Here is a 21,429-nt window from a genome sequence, read left to right on the forward strand (position 1 = left end):
AAAGATAAAATCAAATAATATTCCAAGCAAAAAACTACCACAAATCACTATCAATATATAAATACAAATTACAATAAATAGCCGAGTTTGGCTTTTAGTTGTTCAACGCATCAGATTCTGCTCTATAAGCTATTACACAATGGTATAAGAGGACAGACTCATGGTTTGATTCCTATTTGTCAGGTAGAACCATCTCCGTAAGCTCCCCTTCTCGCTTTTCGTCTGAAGTTGAGTGTGGTCTTCCTCAAGGCTCTTTCCTTTGACTGTTTCTGTTTTTTATTGTTGCGAGTGTCCTTATAGTTGTGGTTAAGAAACTGAAACCTACAGTCTGCTGTTGTCTATGTCATCCTGAATCGGTCAACGCTAAAAAAAACCTTCGCTTTCGCAGGATGAGGACACTCTCGTCGCTTTCGCTGATGACAGTACAATTGGTACTGCAGTAGGAACTGAGTCTGAGATTAGTTGATCCAGATTAGTTTGACCTTTTTGAGAGAGCTGTTCTTTAGTTTGATGCTAATTGCCTCGCCCTAAATGTTGCCAGGTCAAGTTTTTGAATTTTTTCCCGATTTAATCCAGCTTTCAAGGGGCTCTCTCAGTAGACCTAAGGATTGGTATGTCTGATTTCTCGGTATTCTTCTTGTTGAAAACGCTTCATTCAAGCATCATAATAGACTAATGAAAATGATGAATATCTCAAGGAGTCTTGGAAGTTTGAGGACCGTAAAACACATTTTTCCTGGATCAGTTTTAAAAATTCTGCTTCATTGCCTAGTTCAGTCCTACGTCTCTTATATCCCAACTGAATGGATGTCAACTTTTTCTTCTTTTTTGAAAACACTATCTAAATTATATCATAAGGCAAGAAGGCTTATACAGGAAACAAATTGTTCTACAGCTAATCCAACTAGCCTATTACTTGATTTGCTGTCTCTCTACATTATTTCATGCGTGTCATTCACTTTTCATCAACTTCATGGTGATGTTCCCACTTTCCTTCAAGCTACTCCTTCTTTCATCACAGATAGGTATAGGCCTCCACATCATATTCGCAAGTCAAGGAATAGATAGATAGATAGATAAGTGTATTTCAAAGCCCATGGGCCATATACACACAAAAATATAAATAAATAACATACAAGCAAGGAAATTAACAACAGTACGAATTACAAACACGCACAAAAAAAAACAGAATTCACCGCGAAAAGTGCCTAATCTAACAACAAAAGAAATTAGTCATATAAAGCTTTTTCTTCTTATTAAGGATTTATCTATATACACTCCCACTCGAAATATTGTGGTTGGGTTACTATTTTGCAGAATACCCAGAAGCATCAAATTAATCCCATGCAAATAAATTTCCCGTATATCCAAGAGCACCGGGCATTTCCGGAGAAAATGATCCAAGTCTTCATCATCATCTTTACAAAGGGGACAAACATACCGCCTATCAGGACCAACTATCATTTTATTTTTGTCGAAAGTTTTTTGCCTGTTCTGGATTGGAAGACAATTTGCCCTAATAGTCAGGGAGCCACACGAGAGAAATGTTGATATTTAAGGATTGAGGTGATCAGCAAGCAGCAGAAGGTTTGAGTGTGCAATCTAATGCAATCGACCATGCTGAAAACGAAAATCGGCGTTATATAGTCGACAAATGGGTGCGACATCCACATTTCTTCAAATTCCCTAAAAATCCATCTTAACTGGCAAAAATTATATTAAAAATCGATAAAAACTTACAGGTTACTCCAAAATTGTTCAGCTATACCTCAGATCGAAGGTAATTAAATAAAGAATCATATTCTCTTTTCAAAACATTTTTATCTTTTGCCGTTCAGTTGTAATCACAAAATTTCGACGAAAAAGCTAACACAATTTATCTCTCTTTTGGATTAATCTTGATCCATCTTGAAAATTTGCCTGACTGATGTGTATTTTTTTTTTAATGGCTTCTGTAGGAAATTTATTGTCCTACAAAATGACTGCTCCAGAAATTCTCTAACTCTTCTCGTTTTTGAACTATTGACAGAAAAGCGGATTGACCCAATTTTTAGCTCGGATAAGCAGCGGCATCTATCCAGTGTTAATGCGTCAGGGTATCAGATACTTCGGTAACTACGAAAACGACTTTAGACCGCGGTATCAGATACCATCAGAGGCGTCACTAGCCGTTTAGCTTTTGGGGGGGGACGTCCAGTTTGTGCCGACGGACTCAAAAATGTGCCGACAAAAAACGCTGTTGCCGCTTCGCGTATACAGCAACCTGAACCCTATCTTCCAGTTTTGTTTCTTCTTCAGGTGTCCTTGGAGCAATTTTCGAAAGGAATAATAGGGTTTTTGTTACATTTTGCTTAAGAGTACTTTTATTTCAGGAAGAGACGTCTGACGGTTCGACGTCACATATTACGACAAGCATCATTATGCAACCAAACACGGACGGCCCACTAAAGAAAGCGTGTTCTTTGAAGAAAAGTTGGAACAGAAACCCTTCCCTGTCGTCTTCAAATCTGATTCAGCCTGGAAAGTTTGGGAAGATGTACCTCAAGAGAAAAATAGAGGCGACCGATAAATGCAGCGATCTCATTGGTTTGTCAGGTGACCAGAAAGTTCTCGTTTCAGACTTTTTCACGATCTGGCTTCTTTGTAGAGCTTTGCCGACGCAGCTCATTAATGTATCAAGTGACTCGGCAGAATCTCAACCATATTTTGGTTTCAAGTGTTTCTCAGCAGTGTATGGCTGTAAGGCTGATATTCCTGTTACCAGGATCGGATACCTGCCAGTGGTTCCCCACTCTCCCTCGAACCCAGCAGTCGTGGAAGAAGTCATTAAGTCTTTCCAGAAAACTGCCAGAGAACTGGGACTGAGTTACACCGTCGTCACATGTGACCAGGCCGTATATGAAATCGTTCATGCTCTGAGAGTCAGAAATCCTGAAGCATATTCTGATGTTGTCCTCAGAATGGGCGGTGTTCATATTTTAATGAACTTCATGGGTGCCATCGGTCATATAATGAAGTGCTTGGTCTAGAAGAGGTGATTTACGAGGCTGGAATTCTGTTGGAAGGAACCGCAAAGAAAGTGATGAGTGGTAAACCGTACTATAAAGCTCTCGCTGCTCATACGTTAGTCCTCGAGGCAATATCCATTCTGTACTGGGAAGCTTTCGAAGATTTTTGCGCAGAATCAGACGATTCATCGTGCATCACTATCTTTGAAGAAATGGGAGATTTACTGCAAAACTTGAAGATCTCAAGAGAGGGTGATGAGAACTTGAACTGTCTAAAGGAAAAACTTACCGCATTGTTCCCGTGGTTAGAAAGGTTTGAGACTTCTCGTGCACGCTCAAAAACTTACAAGTTCTGGAAGCAGTACAAAGAAATGGTACTGGTTTTGTGGCAGTTTTTGTACAGTGAAAGATCTGGTGACTGGGATGGCCATCTTGAAGGAGCTAGCAAAATGCTTCCTTATTTAGTTGCATGTGGTCACTATAAGTATGGCACTTGCTTGATTGAGTACCTGGCTGAGATTCAGGGCTTACCTCAAGAAGTAGATCAGGCATTCCACAATGGACTGTTCAATGTGAAGAGGAGGAATGCAAAATTCAACTGCATATCCCCAGACCATGCTGTAGAATCTACCATTAATTTAGATTCAAAAACGGAAGGTGGAATGACAGGTATTACCATGAATGAGTTGGCACTGGTGAAGTGGACTTTAACTCTTCCGTTCTGTGCCTCAGTCTCGTCTACATTCACTGAGATGCTACGCATTGTTCCCCAGACTGAGTTTGACTCCTCTCACCACGAAGATCACCCTTCCTTCGCTCTGCGGCAACACATGGCTGTTGATAAAGTGAAGTCTGTTCTGGAAGCCAGGCTCAATCCCTTTCGATCCACTGACGAAGATGTGCTGAATATTTATACGCTTGAGACAGTTGATAGTGAGATAGCTGACAGTCTCCTCAGTGTGCGATCTGTTGGAAGCAGAGCGGTTGATCGCTACTTGGACGGTGAAAAAGGTGCCTTTAGCAAAGTAAAGGTCATGAATAATGAGAAGGCGAAACAGAAAAAAGCAACCAATACTTCAAGTGCTGTAAATAGCCTTACCAATGTTGAACTTCAAACTGTCAAAAGGGTATTGGTGAGTGTTGACTTTACAGGCGAAAGAGGACTTCACCATCTAAAGAATTTGCTTTCCCATGAGCTTCTTCCATATGCACCTTCTATATTCCAGAGAAGTGCCATATCTGGAATGGTTGTGCTTCGGACAGGAACAAAGTCAGCTCTTCTGGAGTATTTGAAAACAAAAATCAGCTTGAGCGAGTGGCCCGTTAACCTCGAGATTAGCAGCGAGTCGACTCACTCAAGGGTGGTAGACTTGATGCCCTACCTCAGAAGCCATCCACCAAATCCATCGGAAACCGTTGAGAGCTATTGAAAACGGACATTTTCTACGCTTGTGTCTTTCAACAGCAACGTTAAGGAGCTGCACGTCCTTGCAGATAGATATGATGGGATTTTTGGATATTCCGACGAAGAAGGCAAGGTGATCTGCCTAAAGGGCTGCGGTGGTTGCCATGAGCAGCGACGATGTTCAAACAGGTCTCCGGTAGCTCTAGGTAGACACTCAGACCTAGATGACTGGAACTCGTTGCTCTCAAATTCCAAGACAAAGGCAAGACTGGTTGAGCTTCTATTCGGTGAGTTTGAAAACTCAGTTTCCTGCTGCAAGTAGGGCTCACTGTGTACCACTCAGGAGGCTTTCGAGACCGGATGAGAGTGGTGATGCTCAACAGAAGTGGAAATGCTGATACAATCTTTGAAGAGCGTTTGAGTTGTACCCATGAAGAGGCCGATACAAGAGTTGTGTTACACATGTTGGACTGTTTGGAGAGGGGTTTCGATGTCGTTTTGGTCGATGCGAATGACACGGACATAGTTGTCGTCTTGCTATATCACTACAAGTTATTCCTTGGGAACAACCCAAATTGTGAAAAGCGGAAAGTTTATGTCAGGTTCCACGGCTATTTAGTGCCTATACATCGGCTTTGCAGCAATTTACCAAACGATTTTGTTCACTCCATCTGCCTTCTTCATACGCTTTCAGGGTGTGATACCGTGGGTTTCATGTTTTCTAAAGGAAAACGAATGGTGGCCAAGGCTGTCGAGAAACGGGGATTGGAGAAACCGATTGCTTTGCTTGTCCAAGAGATACAGAAGTCAAAGCTCGACCCTGCGGTTCTAGAAAAATTCAGTGTGATTTGCAAAAAGGTCGTTGTTGCCTCATACGGAAAAGACCCAGACCACTTTACCTCTCTTAATGAATTAAGAGTGCATTTGTGCCCTCGAAAGCGGGAGCTTAAGTATTTGCCACCGTCTGACGCTGCCTTTGAGCGTCATGCTAAGCGCGTGTACCTGCAGTTGGACATTTTTTTGCAAGCAAATCGAGCAAAGCCACAGTTTCTGGATCCCCTGCAATTTGGCTGGATGTTTCGAGACAGTGGGGTTAGGCCAGTTGTGTCTACCCTTCAGGCATTTCCAGAATGTGTGGTCCCCCAGTACTGCTCGTGCAAGCGCTGTACAAAAAAATGTTCGTGTGCTGGAAATAGACCTTGCGATTTACTTTGTCGCTGTGGTGGGAAGTGTTTTATGGACGAGTTTGATATGCTTGATGGATAATTTGATATGCTGAGCTACTTTTTAACTTTTGTAGTAACAAGTGCCGTTCACGAAATCCGTAGCAGGTGTTAGTATAGTAATATTTTTTTTGTTTATTCAAGCTTATTGAATAACAATCTTGTCAAGTTTACTAATAATTCTGATTAGGAATGAAAGAGAGTTGTAATCAAGGTCATTGTTGAGTATAGTGGCAATCTTCCTGTCTGAGATAATAAAACTATCCGCTACCAGCTGAATCTAGGCGTGAAATCTTTTCCAGCGCGAATAAAAAAAAATAAAATTGCAAGTTTCAGGGTCATTCGCGATGGTCCCTACTGTACTCGTCACTTCTGGCATCAGTTACGAAAGATTTGGCGATCATTGTGGAAATTTTTCCGAAACGTGATTTAATAGTAAAAAAACGCGAAATTTTCAATTTTCGGGGTCAAGCACCCCCCAGGCGAGTATATAACGCCCATTTTCGTGATCAGCGCTATCGATTACCCCATATTCCGTTGTCAAACCTTCTGCTGCTCACTGATCACCTACCCGACACATTTTCGTTGAGTGGCTCCCTGACTATAAGCTGAGTCCAACGACGTAGAATCATAGCCGGTAAATTAAATTTAAAATAAACTTCCTCTCCAAAACTAGGTTTTGCCTGATTATAATGTTGTAGGGTTGTAGAATCTAAAACCGGCACTTGCCAATGCTGAATTTCCTGACTCTAATATAAATCGTACCTGGCTTTCTAAATTTGTTGGTACATCACTAGAGCAAAGACCATTATCCCATTGAATAATGGAAAGACTATTAAAATATTGATATTTTATTTACTCCATCGGTGAGGTCTGATTTTAATCCATTGATTGCTTGTCATATAGTTTGGAATAGCTTACCTGAGTACAGTACAAGATTGTCACTTGTTTGGTATTTTCACAAGAATTTTAACAACTTTTTAATATCTTGATATTTATGCCTTATTTTTACTTATTTTTTGGGGGGAGGGGTGGAGGAGAAGAACAGGTAACCCTAGCCTGGGTTAGAAATTTTTGTTGTGAGTCGTGCTGAGTTATCTTTAATATTTGTTGTAGCGTGGTTTCAAATATTTTTTGCGGTTTTATTTAATTTATTAGATAGTCCTATTCTTTGGGAAGGGTCTCTTAAAATATATTAATTTGGATCTTCGTTTTTTGTTTTTTTTTCTTGTGTGTGTGTGTGTGTGTGTGTTTGTTTGTGTGTGTGTGTGTTGATGCTTTGAATGGTTGTAATGCATTATAGTAAAAAAATTTAGTATTTGCTCCATTTTCGTCTCTCTCCTGTTTTATTCCTGGCCCTAGAGCCTTATGGGGAGTCTATGTTGAAGTGTTTTTGTTTTAAAATTATCGGTTGAATAATTTGATTGATTGATTGAAACTCAAAACGAGTAAAAATTTACCTGAGTAGGGATGATAATCCCTATGCCTTCTTAAGACCAGAACACAATTTGCGCTATCTCCAAATGCCTATCTCCGAATATTGATCAGATGTCTTTTGGCAATTGATGGGTGTTGAGGGGAGGGGGTTCCAGCCTTCCAATCAGTTTTGAAAAACAAAAAGGCCACTAGCCCTTTCAATTTCCAATCGAATGAGCCCTTTTCGAAGTTTCCACGACAACTCCTTCGAAAAAAATATTACATTGTGCCCACATGACTCTTTACGTAGGCAGCGCTGTTGTGCTAGCTATGACTAGGGTTGAGCCAAATGGATAAATAAAAACTGTGGCATAACTATATAAAACTGCATACTGAGGAATAAGTATGCAGACCTTAAAAAATAATCGCGACTGGTTACATTTTAGAGACTTATTATAGAGGTGTCACCCACTTTCCATCACTTGGTATACATTTTGGAGCTCCTATTTGTGCCAACCAGTTTCACCATCCCATTTCCACTAAGCTTGGCACGCGCCACCCGGTAATCGTGATTTCTGAAAGTCAGCGACCCCTCACTTATTACATGCTTTATATGATATGTCCGATGTTGCTAGAATCACGCCAGAAACATTTCTCGTGAAGCATATACTTTAATGTCTTAGGGTTTCTATATCACATCTACAGTAGTCATTCTCATACAAATATTTGGCATACCAATGCTTTTTTATTATTAGATGAATAATACCTTCAATCATCAGTAGTTCTTTCCCCAAGTCATAATTACAACAATGCAAAAAAAATTGCATTGAATGATGATCTGAATTGAACTCGAAACAATAACCATCACGACTTTAAAGACCTCACAAGAACCTGTTGGAATTTCAACTTATCATGATGAACAAACAAACCTTCCACTGGGCGTTTTCAGGTAGCCAAGTGGATGACATCGCAAAACCAAACCCTTTATTAGTAAGTCTATACTTTTATGTAGTTTTTGATTGTATTCTGTATAAATGCTCTGGGATGTTACCTAAATGTTATTTTCTTGGTAGGGCCTATTTTCCCTACAGGCTTTCAAGAACAGAAAGAAGAAAGAAGAAGCTTTTATAAGCAGTCCCAAGAACGCTTAAGAATTTAGCTTTTTCGCATACTTACTAATGGTGTCCGTAGTGTAGGTACCGACCTCCTGTTTCTCTGTCTTCGTCTGGGAGTGCAATGTGTGGTTAGGGGCAAATTATCCGACGCTTGTCGTGTTCTCCCCATATTTCTCCTACTGATCCCCGTCCCATACTAAATAACCAACGACATCAGGACTGGAACCCCTATCGGCACGGACAAAGGATTTCTAGGGCCATGAGTCCTTTAAAGTGAGAATAAAAATTTCCAATTTGAAAATTTTGAAAAAAAAAACAATAGCACCTATATAAAAATCACTTATGGCAGTATCTGCTGTATTTGCTATTTGACTTTATTGTCGCTGTTTTATGTTTTAATCTGGTCCTATGCTTTTATTTAAAAAGAAATTAATAATTTTTCCAATTATTGGGTATCCAATAATTGGAAAATAATTTTCCAATTTTTTCATTGACTACAGGGAGAAAAATATTTGAAGCAAGCCGTATAGTTTGTTAAAGCGTTAAAGCTAGATTTAGAACTGACGAGTGAATCAATGATTCACCAATTGACTTTCGGTACTTTTGAAAGGAATTTATAAATAGAAAAGACATTAAGCAGTTCGCAGTAACGAACAGTGGTAAGGAGCAACCCGGCTCAATAGTAACCGAAACTCTAAAAAAACGAAATTTTGATACCAATAGTTACATCAAAAGAATCACATTTTAATGCTGATTTTAAGTATATAAGCTTCATCAAGTTTAATCTTACCCATCAAAAGTTAAGAACCAGAGAAACTTTGCCTTATTTTAGAACATAGAGGAAACACCCCTTAAAAGTCATAGAGTCTTAAGGAAAATCATACCATCAAATTGAACGTATCAGAGAACCCTACTGTAAAAGTTTTAAGCTCCTATCTACAAAAATGTTGAATTTTGCATTTTTTGCCAGAAGACAGATCACAGATGCATGTTAATTTTTTTTTATTTCATTCTTTTCTAGGGGTGATCTTATCGACCCAGTGGTCCTAGAATGTCTCGAGAAGGCTCATTCTAACGGAAATCGAAAGTTCTAGTGCTCTTTTTAAATAGCCAAAAATGTCAGGGCACCTAGGCCCACGCACATTTTTCCCCAAAGTCACTGATAGCCATTTTTTTCAGCCTAGTCGAAAGCCTAATAACTATGTCTTCTGAGACGACTTAATCCCCTGCAGTCCCCGGGGTAGGGCTGCAAGTTGCAAGCCATGACCATTGTTTACATACTGCAATGGTTATTATGAAGTGTACAGACGTTTTTAGGGAGACTTCTTCGGGTTTGGGTAGGGATAGGTCAGGGGGAGGGGGTTAAGTGGAAGGATCTTTCCCTTTGGAATTTATCATGAGGGAAGAGAATTTCCCTGAAGGGGGCGCAGGATTTTCCAGCATTATTTAAAATAATAGCATGAAATAAATAATAAAAAAATTACCTGGAAATAATGGTTAGCATTAAAACTTAAAACAAATATACAATATTATGTATATAAGGGTTTCGTCTCCTCCACAATACCTTGCTCTTTATGCTAAAGTATTTATAGTGATTTCAACTATTTATTATATGGCCTTTGTGATTCAGGGACATTCTTACAGATTTGGGATAAAATTCAAGCTTTATTGTAAAGAGCGAGTTATCGACGAGGGGGCCAACCTCCATATATATAATAAAATATACAAATATTGAACTGTATTACGTAAGTTATTTCGTAAGGTGTGTATGTTTATTACAAACGAAAACGTTCGTACAAAAAGTAAAAAATATAGTTACATTTTTGAGTTGCCATAAATTGGAGGGCAACTAGGCCCCCTTTTTTTATTATCGAAATCGTCTGATCAAAGCTATCAGAAAGCCATTAAAAAAATTTGGTATGCAAATTTCGTTTTAATTATTTATGTGCGGTGAGCCAAAATCCAAACTTAAAAATCCAAAATCCAAAATTTATGTGCGGTGAGCATTAATTCAAAAACGTTCAGAAACTGAATTAAAAAAACTAGTTTTTTTAACTGCAAGTAAGTAGCGATATTAAAACTTAAAACGAACATAAATTATTCCGTGTATGCAAGAAGTTGTCCCCTCCGCAACGCTAAAGTTTCTTTTTTGTTTCAAAAAGTAGAGTTGTGACAGAGTCAAACTTAAGCGTAAAGAGTGGGGCATCGCGGAGGGGGCGAACCCTTTCATATATGGTATAATTTCTGTTCGTTTTAAGTTATGTCGTTTTTACTTGCAGTTAAAAAAACTTGTTTTATTTTAATTAATAGGCTAAAGAATGCATTGAACTCTACTACATATCAGGCTAATGGAACTATAGTGCTTGCTTAAGAGGATTTGACACCTTAAAATAATTTTGCCAACCTCAATATCGGCTGACCGTCTCAAAGACAAAGGCAGTAGTCAATTTTCAAAGGGGACTAGTTGTCATTGAAAGATATTGATTTTGGTTTGAAAACGGGATCAGATTGAAAAGACATTTAAATTTTACTATCCATGTGTTGGTAAAGCTTTCATTCACAACGATTAGCACCGTAGGAAATCCCCAAAGCTGCCAAATTGATCAAACCACATGTCCTTTGAGTGATTTTGTATGTGTTCCCAGCAGGTATGCTAAAACATTTTTGAGGACTGTCCAATCCTGAGCTTTATAAAGAAAATTCTATCCTGTTAAATCGAAAACAAATTCACAGATTTTAATGATTTAAGTTTCATTAAAATTAAATATAATCATCTCTAGCACAAAAAGAAGAAGCTGCAGAGTTTTTCTAATATATTTGGGACAATAGGTGTCAGCCCCTAGTTTTCTATCGATTATTTGAATCATTTATCCAACTCCTACAAGTTATGATAAGACCACTCAATCAATTCTAAATGATTTGGCTATACAAACTAAAAAGTGCTTTTGGTGTTATAATTAATGTGACAGGGTGATCCTTAAGGTATCTACTACTATTACTACTACTAATAACTCATTGCAGCACCAAGCCGCCTGAGGCCAACACAGCTACGCACGCTCCTCCTCCTAATCTATTCAATGCCTCCCTCTTTACACACTCCCAGGAAGTTCTGATTTCCTTTAAATCTTTATTTATAACACCCTCCCAACCCAGACGAGGACGACCTGCTTTCCATATAGCCCCAGACAGTTGGCCAAAAATCTTCGGCAATCTGCCGCAAAACGTGGCCTAGCCATCTCAACCTTTCTTTCATTATACCCCTAGAAAGTGGGATTGAGCCACATTTTCGTAAAACCTACTGTTTGAAATACGGTCAGTCAGCCGGGTGCCCAGAACAATTCGTAGGCAACTTCTCTGGAAAATATCTAGTAAATTTTCGTGTGCTTTTCGGAGCGCCCATGCTTCAGAGCCATAATTTACCACTGCCATCACTGTAGCTACCAATATTCTTCCAATATTCACTGTAGCTTCTAATACCTTAAGGTATCGAATTCCCTTAAAGTATATCTAAATTTGTTCCTGAAAGTTTCAGCAATTTTAGATTTTTCACTGGTATTCGCAACAGAGAATTTTTTTTTAAATATATTTAGTTTACCGTAAAGTGCAAATGATATTCTGACCCTGAAAAACTTTAAACAGCACTACTTTTCTGTAGTAATTAATTTTTGTCTTAAGATTGAATCGATCATTCATTAAAGATTTCGTCTTAGGAAATTTTGATTGCAGGATTGTGAAAACAATCTGGATTACGAATCCTACGTCCCAGCAGCAACTATCTTGATTAGCTAGTAGCTACTACAAACATAATTCAGATTGATATTTACCTACCTTGGTTATAGTTTCAACAACTTTTTTTCTTAGAAAGAATAGGATTCTAGGAGTCACGGCCCATAGAACAGAAGCTTTTCTGTTTTTCTGGCCATTTTTAGATTTTCTGGATCAATCTGAGTAGGTAAGGTATTTATGCCAAGAGTACATTTCCCCCAGCAAGATCTTTTAGAGATTCTCGGCAGTATTTTATTCCCCATCATGATTTCAATAGCTTAAATGGTCTTGCAAATTTTAGTCAAAGGTGGGACTTTCAAACTAAAGGGTTTACTTTTGGGTTGCGCTCTTGGGCTGGATCGTAATTTTACCAAAGTTATAAGTACTATTACCTAATTTGAAATACAATCCTACTCAGCAGCTGAGTTTGTAGTGTCAGGCATACTCCCCCTCCCTACATATACAAAGTTCCACTGGTCCTCCTCCTTAACAGCCGATGCGTAATTGTAGGCTACACCACTGTACATAATTTTATAAGCCCAAAACGAGTCAATTTAGTCAGATGAAGCTCTAAAATAAATGTCTATATTAACTGTTTATTCCATATTGACTACATGTATCTTCAGGAACGAATGGGCCATCACGCGGTATTACTATCTCTGAAACTAGAAAGCTAAATATACACTTTTTTGGGAAATCTAAATTGATCGGCTAACTCAGGATTTTCACTTCATTCCTATTTTGCCCTCTTAGAGCCAAAATTGTTGTCTTGCGCCACAAAATGGCAGATAACGCCACTTTGTTTGACACAACCTTCTTTACTACTTAAAAAGGGCACTAGGACTTTAGAGGGACACTGTGGTACGGTATGTTTTCCTATTTGAAAAGGGCACCAGAACTTTAAATTCCTGTTTGAATGAGCCCTCTCCTGACACTCTAGGACCATTGGTTCGATATGGCCACACTGAAAAAAAACACGCACCCGTAATCATCCTTCTGCAAAAAAGTACAAAATTTTGAATTGTTTTAGATGGGATTTGAGACCTCTTCAATAGGATCTGCTGATGTGCTTATCTTGGTTTTACAACTTTCATCAAGTTTACTCACTTTATGTGCCATGTTTCTCGTTTTCAAAAAATCGGAAAAGTTTCCCAGGATCGTAAATTTTACAGGATAGACTTAAATTAATGGGTTTTTTGGATGTAGAAACCCTTGAAATGTTAAATTTCTTATATATACATTGCTATTAAAGTTTAGACTTTATTATCAAAACTCCTTTTTTGAGTTACGGTTACTATTGCCACGAGTCCTTCTTTACTTATAGTTTATTACTATTACCATGAACTGTTTAAAATCGCCTAAGTCAGATTTCTTAGCAGCTTTCGCACTCTCTGTGCATCTTATTTAAGCTTTTTCTTGATCGCTTAAACAACATTTCTTTTTATATGCAAATAAAGATATTTGCAACTAGAACAGCTTAAATTTCTATGTGTTAGAGCCTAATGATGGAAGAAACATAAAGCTTGAAATTTAGAATTATCTTGATATTAAAATTTTAGGTTCTTGAAGTTTTTTGATTAGTTTCTTAGAATCTGGAAGCTTAAAATGAAGCTTAATGTGCGAATGAAAAATAGACGTTCTATTTACAACTAAAACATCTTAATTTCTTTCTGTCAGAGTTTAATAATAGAAGAAAAATAAGGCTTGAAGATTAGTTTTATCATAATATTAGAATTAGCTTCTTGAAGCTTTTTGGTCAGCTTCTTAGAATCTTGAAGCTTAATATGAAGCTGAATATGCAAATAAACATATTTGCAACTAGAACATCTTAAATTTCTTTCTGTCAGAGCCAAATAATGGAAGAAAAATAAAGCTTTAAGCTTAAACTAAGAATAATAATGACAGGACAAAATAGATGATGACATGGGCAGATTTCCGCGAGTAAACATTACCTCATTATTGTCCATCCCGAATAAATGTCAGAACTGAAAGTTTATCCAGTCTTTGGCTACTGCATATAATCTATTTACACTTCTCAGGAACTTGGGAGAATGAAAGAAAATAAAAGAGAATTGATATTTCTAACACATGACTGAAGAGGTTCCTAAGTGGAAACACTAAAGATTCAGAGAATTATAGCCTACAAGGTCCAAATCAATTTTTTTTTTATTGACGGTTTAGGTTGAGGTAATGTTACATATTTGGAATTTTATACAGTATCGGTCTATACTCTGAGAGCAGAAACAGAAACTTTTGAATGAGTAATGGGGTTTTATCCTGCTAAATGTCCAAGAAAATACTATTCAAAAACGGAAAAGTGTTTGAAATAATGAAAGAAAAAGGATTTCTCACTGTCTTGCCTTTATCAAATAAGGAAGTCCTCGTCTCTTTACCCCCCCCCCTAAAAAAAGAAATTGGTTGTTTGTTTTAAAAAACAGTGAATTCGAGCAAAACATATTAGAATACCTGATATAATGTTTGAAAATACGCTCAAGCCTTTTGAGGGGGCAATGTGGATTTTGACCTTCCCAAGGCTCAAACATCTAAAGAAAAAATAAAACATTATCAAACAGTTCGTGCTAACAAACTTTAATTAAAGATCGATGCAGCTCAATAATAATCGAAACTCTAAGAAACAGAGTCTTGATAACAATAGACACATAAAAAGAATCAAATTTTGAGGCTTATCCAAAATATTTAAGATTCATCAAATTTAATGTTCAAGTGATCTCAATGAAAATAACACCATCAGATCCAGCATACTAAAGAACCCTGAAGTTGAGGTTTCAAGCTCCTATGTATCAAAATATGGAATTCTGTATTTTTTTTTTTTTTTTTTTTTTTGCTGGAAGAAAGGTCGCGGATGCAAGTTTTCTTTCCAGGGGCGAACGAATTGAACCAGTAATCGTAGAAGATCGAGAGAGAGCTCATTTCATCGGAAATCAAAACTTCTAGTATCTCATTTAAGGGACCAAAAATATTGGAGGATAGCTAGCCCCCCTCCCACGCTAAAGTTTTCCCCAAAGTCGCCCGTGCAAAATTTTGAGATAGCCATTTTTTCAACATAGTCGAAAAATGTAATAGCTGACTCTTTGAGGATGACTTGACCCCACAGCCCTGGGGAAGAGCTGTAAACTCTGAACTTTGTCCACTGTTTGTATATAGCATTAGTTATTCGGAAGAATATAGAGTTTTTCAAAGGGGATTATTCTGGTGCAGGGGAGGGAGGGGGAGTTACGTGGAAGGATCTTTCCACGGAGGAATTTTTCGTAGGGTTAGTATTATTTAAAAACAATCAGAAATTAAATAAAGAAAAAACAATTATTTTCAACTGAAAGTAAGGAGCAACATCAAAATTTAAAATGAACAGAAAATATAACATACATGGGAGAGGGGGGTCACCCTCTCTTTAATACATTGCTCTTTACGCTAGGAATTTTAAATGAGCTTATTGTTCAAATTAAACGGCCTTTGTGATTTGGGAGTCATAACTGAAACAAAAATCAAACTTTAACGCAAAAAGCGAAGTATTGTTGAGGTGTTGATCCTCTCATATACATCAGCTTCTGTCCACTTTAGGTTTTAATGTTGCTCCTTACTTTCAGTTGAAAAAAATTTAATAAATTTTAAATTTTAAATTTTAATTTTAATTTTTAATTTTAAAAATTTTAAATTTAAAATTTAATTTTATTTAATTTGATGAGCTAAGGTTAAAATTTCCCCATAGTCCCCTTATTCTAGCCCTTTTCTTTTAAAGAAGTTCACTCCACTTATATTTACTATCATGTTTTAACTTATTCTTGTTTATCATTGATGTTCTGTAAAAAATTATATTTCTTAGCCAAATAAAGTTTCATGCCCAACATCACCTTTACCACGAAAACTAAAACATCCTTTACAGGTTTTAAGAAGATCAGGTTGGAACTGTGCAAGGAAGTCAATTTGTGTACCAAAAATTTACAGAATGATTATAGATCCGAAATTTCTCTTTAATTCGTAAAACTTTAATTCACAGAACAAAGTTAATTGTGGCAAGTCACTTCTGCGGCAAACACTATTATCGCTGGAGCGCCAAATATTGGACTACTAATTTCAATATAACTAAAACCCTTTGTGCAGAAAATTTAAGCTTTTTGGACCCTTAGATTAAGGAGACCGAGCATTAGGGGACTTGCTCTTTTCCCATTTCCCATTGCTAAGGATTCATTTCTTGGATTTTCTTCATTAAATTCTTATAATAATTTTGGAAGCGTGCAAAAAAAACCCATTCGCCACAATCTACTAGGCCTAATGCCATGCTGGTTTTAATGATTGCTTAGTAAATCAGTGTACTGGCAATCGATTTAGTGCATAGCAGATTTAATGCAGCATTAAGAGTATCACAAAAAACCTAGGGTCAACTAAAAAAAAAACTTATTGAGGCCCAAGTTGTTTTGCTCTTTAACTTCCCTAAAACTTTAAATAAAAGAGCCAATCAGGTTTATTGGATCGAATTTGACATAGGAATAAATGAGTAAAATGCAGGATTATTTACCTCTTATCTGATATACATTTGAGGAGCAATGCTATTGGCTTATGAAATTATGACACAATAACAAACCAAAGAATTGAAGTGCACTTTTCAGCACAGAAGTATAGGATAGTAAGCTCACTTTTTCTCTTTGCTAGTATATTATTAAGGGAAGAATAGCTATTAGAATCCCTCAGTTCTCAAATTTCAAGAATCGTGCTTGAATGAATGGAGATCAAGTCATCCACTAGGACCTGTTATTCTCTGTACAAAAGACAAAAGAACTTGATAATAGGGAAAGTTGACAGAAAATCACGCACATATCGGAATAAAAAGCGGTTAATGACTAGCACGTGACGTGAAAGGGAAAATCATAGGTATTGCAAGTTGAATAATTACGTGGTGTAAACAAACAGTCAGTCCCATTCTAGGGAGATTTGCCGGAGTCTTGTTTAATGAAGGGGAGATGAAATGACTAAACTAGGAATGATGAGGGGGTATAACAAACTTTTTTAATTATGCGACCGATTTAAATTAATTGCCAAGTAAAGTACGGTTTACTTATAATTAAACTTTTGAACAATTCTCTATTGGTGGACCATTGTTCGTTCTGTTCTGTTGTATGGTGATTGCAATGTTTTTGCAAGCAGTCTTACTAAATTATAATCTTTGGTTTAAATCTAATTTTAATAAAATCATTGCGTACATAAAGAAGAAAGAAAGAAATAAGAAGACATCATTAAAGCACATCATTTCTTCACACTTATGAATAATTATCTTCTAACCACTAGGAGATAGGTATAGAGGATAAAATTACTATCAGTTCTACTAAAATAGTGCAATGTTTTTTACTTTCATATTATATCTGTTATCGAAACACAGTAGCGTTGACTTAGCAGAAAGACAAGCGTCTCGAATTTATTTTTCTCTGCCATTGACGTTGAGCCAATGGCGATGAAAAATTAAGAGGGGTTATATTCGATTGAAAATTTAAAACTCTAGTCTTTTTTTAGGATTAAAAATTTATTTCTAAGACATCCGATCTCCCTTTACCCTTTTTGGAACTAGGAAGCTACCCGGGGAAAAAGCCCAAAATCATGCAAATGATCCATTCTTAACAGCCACGTCTATTTTAGTAGAACAAGATTGGCACGTTTATCTGTCTTAAAGCCAAAATTACACGAAGAATTTAAACATATATGATTACTAGAGGAAATTGAGCCAGTGACTTTTCCAATCACATCCCTATTGTGATTTCTTTAAACCAGAATCTTGCAAGGATTTCTAGTCATTATAAGTAGAGAGTGAAGGATTGGTGCATTGCAAACATGACCAAGTTTAATCTGCGTGATGACTAAATGTAAAACGACCTTAACTCCAAATTGCAGAATTTTACAACACGATAAAAAACTGATATAGCGCTAAAATGAGAGAATTTCAGACCGAGTACAAAAATAAGGCAAGTCCAAGCGGCAGGATTCCGATTACACGATGAAAAAAAAAAAAGTCAAAAGTCGACACAAAAATTTAACCCAAAATGAGTCAGGTGGAAACTACTTCGACCGAAACTCCGGTCGAAAGTGCATTTCGAAAAATGAGCTAGGTCAATTTTAGTACTGATTAAATAAAAAACAACAAGTTTTTTGAACTGCAAGTAAGGAGAGGGGCATTAAAACTTAAAAAAACGAACAGAAATTATTCCATATATATGAAACGGGTTGTCCCCTCCTCAATGCCCCACTCTTAAGGCTAAAGTTTGACCCTTCCTCGCAACTCTACTTTTTAAAGCAATAAACAACTTTAGCGTAAAGAGTGAGGCGTTGAAGAGGGGTCAACCCCTTTCATAAACTGAATAATTTCTGTTCGTTTTAAGTTTTCGTGTCGCTCCTTAGTTGCAGTTATAAGAACTTCGCCCCTTTGTCAATACCTCACTCTTTACATTAAAGCTTGAATTTTGTCCCAATTCTTTAAGAATGACCCCTGAATCTCCAAGTCCGTAAAATAAACAGTTAAATTACTAAAAATACTTTAGCGTAAAGAGCTAGGTATTGTGGAGGAGATGGACCCCCTTATAAACGTTCTGTTCGTTTTATCTTTTAAAGCTGCTCCTTTACTTTTTCCTATTTATTTTCTCATTGCTTTTTTCAAACAATGCTGGAAAATCCGCCCCCAACATGGGAATTCTCTTCCATCATGATAAATTCCTCCATGGAAAGATCTTCTCACGTAACCCGCTCCTCCCCGCCCCCCCTTAACGTCTGAAAAGTCCCCATGAAAACGTCTGTTCCCTTTCCAATAACCAGTACTATATGTAAAATATGGTCAACCCACTGTGGGGAATTATGTCAACCCCAAAGACATTACTATTAGGTTTTTCAACTAGGCTGAACAAAATGGCTATCTCAGAATTTCGATCCGGTGACTTTGGAAGAAAAATGAGCGTGGTGGGGGGCCTAGATACCCTCCAATTTTTTTGTCACTTAAAAAGGGTACTAGAACTTTTGACGGTTCGTTAAAATGAGCCCTCTCGCAACATTTTAGGACCACTGGGTCGATACGATCACCCTAGAGAAAAAAAAAACAACAAGAAAAAAGATAACAAAAAAAAATAAATAAACACACTCCGTGATCTATCTGTCTTCTGGCAAAAAAAAAACAAAAAAAAAAAACACAAAATTCATTTTTGACGATAGGAGCTTGAAGCTTCTGCAGTGGACGTCTCTGATACCCTGAATCTCATGGTGGGAAAGACTTTTATAGGGTGATTCTATGACTTTTATTGGATGTTTCCCCCTATTTTCTAAAATAAGGCGAATTTTCTCAGGCTCGTAACTTCTGATAGGTAAGACTAAACTTGAATAAACCAATATATATATATATATATATTGGTTTGACTGCAAATATTTAGGGATTCTTTGCAGTGTGAGCTCAGTCCTGACTTGGTGTAAACACGAGCCACGTTGCGCCATGTTTTAATTTTTAAAAAAGATTTTTCAACTGAAAGTAAGGAGCTACATTACAACTTAAAATTAACAGAAATTACTGATGAGGATTACCCCTCCTCAATACCTCTCTATTTACGCTAAAGTTTGGCATGTTCCAATTATTTAAGAATGATTCCTGAAACACAAGAGCCATTTAACTAGAAAAATAAGTTTTTTTTTAAAGTTCTAACAACATTAGCTTAAAGAACTAGGTACTCAGGAGGGGGCATCCCCCATATATACGTAACTGTTTCTGTTTTATTAAGTTTTGATGTTGCTCCTTACTTTCAGTTGGAATAAACTTCTATTTTCTAATTTAATCTCTGATCTAATCTTATAAAAAAATGCCGAGAAATCTAGAACCCCCTCCAAAAAAAATTCTCTTCCCTTACAAAAACTTTCTCTAATAAAATATAGCAAAACGTAAACCCATTCCTCCCCTTAGAAATCCCCCAACTGTCTGTACACTTCATAATAATCAAAAATAGCGACGAAGATTGAATGAATTTATCATCTCACTTCACTCTTTTTTTCAGTCCTGGTTGAACTTCGTTGAAGTAAGGATGCTAGGGCTGTTTATAAAAGTTTTTAAAAAACATTATTAGTTATAATTCTCGCATTTTAATGTAAGTTTATTTATATATTTATATATTTTTTTTCTCTCTCTCTTTCTCGTATTGTGCTGAAGACGGCCCTTGAACATATGGCTGAAATATTCACAGAATTGATTTCCACTGTCTTGAAAATATTTTCCCTATTGTTTCAACTTTGAATTTGTTTGTCACAATAATCAATACCTTATGCAAACAAAGGAAAAGTTTAGAGCTTGTAGCCCTTCCCATGGGGGCTGTGGGAGTCAAGTCATCCCAAAGAGACAGGTATTAGATATTTCGACTATTTTGAACAAAATGGCTATCTGAAAATTTTGATCGGGTGACTTCCGGGAAGAAAGGAGGGTGGGAGGGGGCTATATTTTTGGTCAGTTAAAAAGGGCACTAAAATTTTGGTCTCCGATTGACTGGGCCCTCTTCCAACCTTCTACGATTACTGCTACGATTCAATGACCCCTGGGAAAAAAAAGGAAAAAAAAAACAAATAAACACGCATCCGTGATCGTTTTTCTGTCCAAAAACACTAAATTCTACATTTTTATACATAAGAGCTTGAAACCTCTACTGTAGAGTTCTTGGACATGCTGAATCTGATGGTGAGATTTCATTAGGATCACTTGATGTTTTAAGAATGTTTCTTACCTTTTTAAAAATTGTGGCAAATTTTCTCAGGCTCATAGCTTTTGATCAGTAAAATTAAACTTGATGAATCTTTTGTATTTTGAATTTGCATCAAAATTTGATTCTTTTAATATATCTATTGTTGCTAAGACTTGTTCCTTAGAGTTGCGGTTACTGTTGAGCCGCATCACTCCTCACTTACAGTTCGTTACCACAAACGTTTGATGGGAAACATGCGATGATTTTAAATCTTTAGGAAAGGAGGCAAAGAGAGAGCACAAGGCCTTCCTCGCCTGATGAGCTTTTAAGACAGAACAATCCTACGCAAATATTTGGAATTGGCGTTATTGGAGAAAGCAAGAATGGGGCGGCTCCTCCAATATTCCCAGCTCCTTCCATGTATCAATTTTAGCAGTAAAGTAGGCATGTTGTATCTTTTGAACAGAACCACGCAAGAATTTTCATGCAGTATGATAAAAGAGTCAAAGTGTGCCTAATCTAAATGGACCTCTCCATTATTCATCCAATCATTCCCCCTACCAACAATTTTGTTGCAGTAGGGTAGGCATTTCTCGTCTTGCCATGAATTCAAGAATTCAAGAAACAAGAATTCAGTAATGATTCTCAATTTATACAATTTAGCGGCAAAAATAGGCCACCGAAATCCTCCAAGACACCCTACCTCCAACATTTCTGTTGGAGAAAACTATATTTTTCTGCTAAAAATTACTTTTCTACTACCATCCTACTCATAAGCACATGGCAAGTTGC

Source organism: Artemia franciscana, chromosome 7 (assembly GCF_032884065.1).
Source record: "Artemia franciscana chromosome 7, ASM3288406v1, whole genome shotgun sequence".
Taxonomy (NCBI): domain Eukaryota; kingdom Metazoa; phylum Arthropoda; class Branchiopoda; order Anostraca; family Artemiidae; genus Artemia; species Artemia franciscana.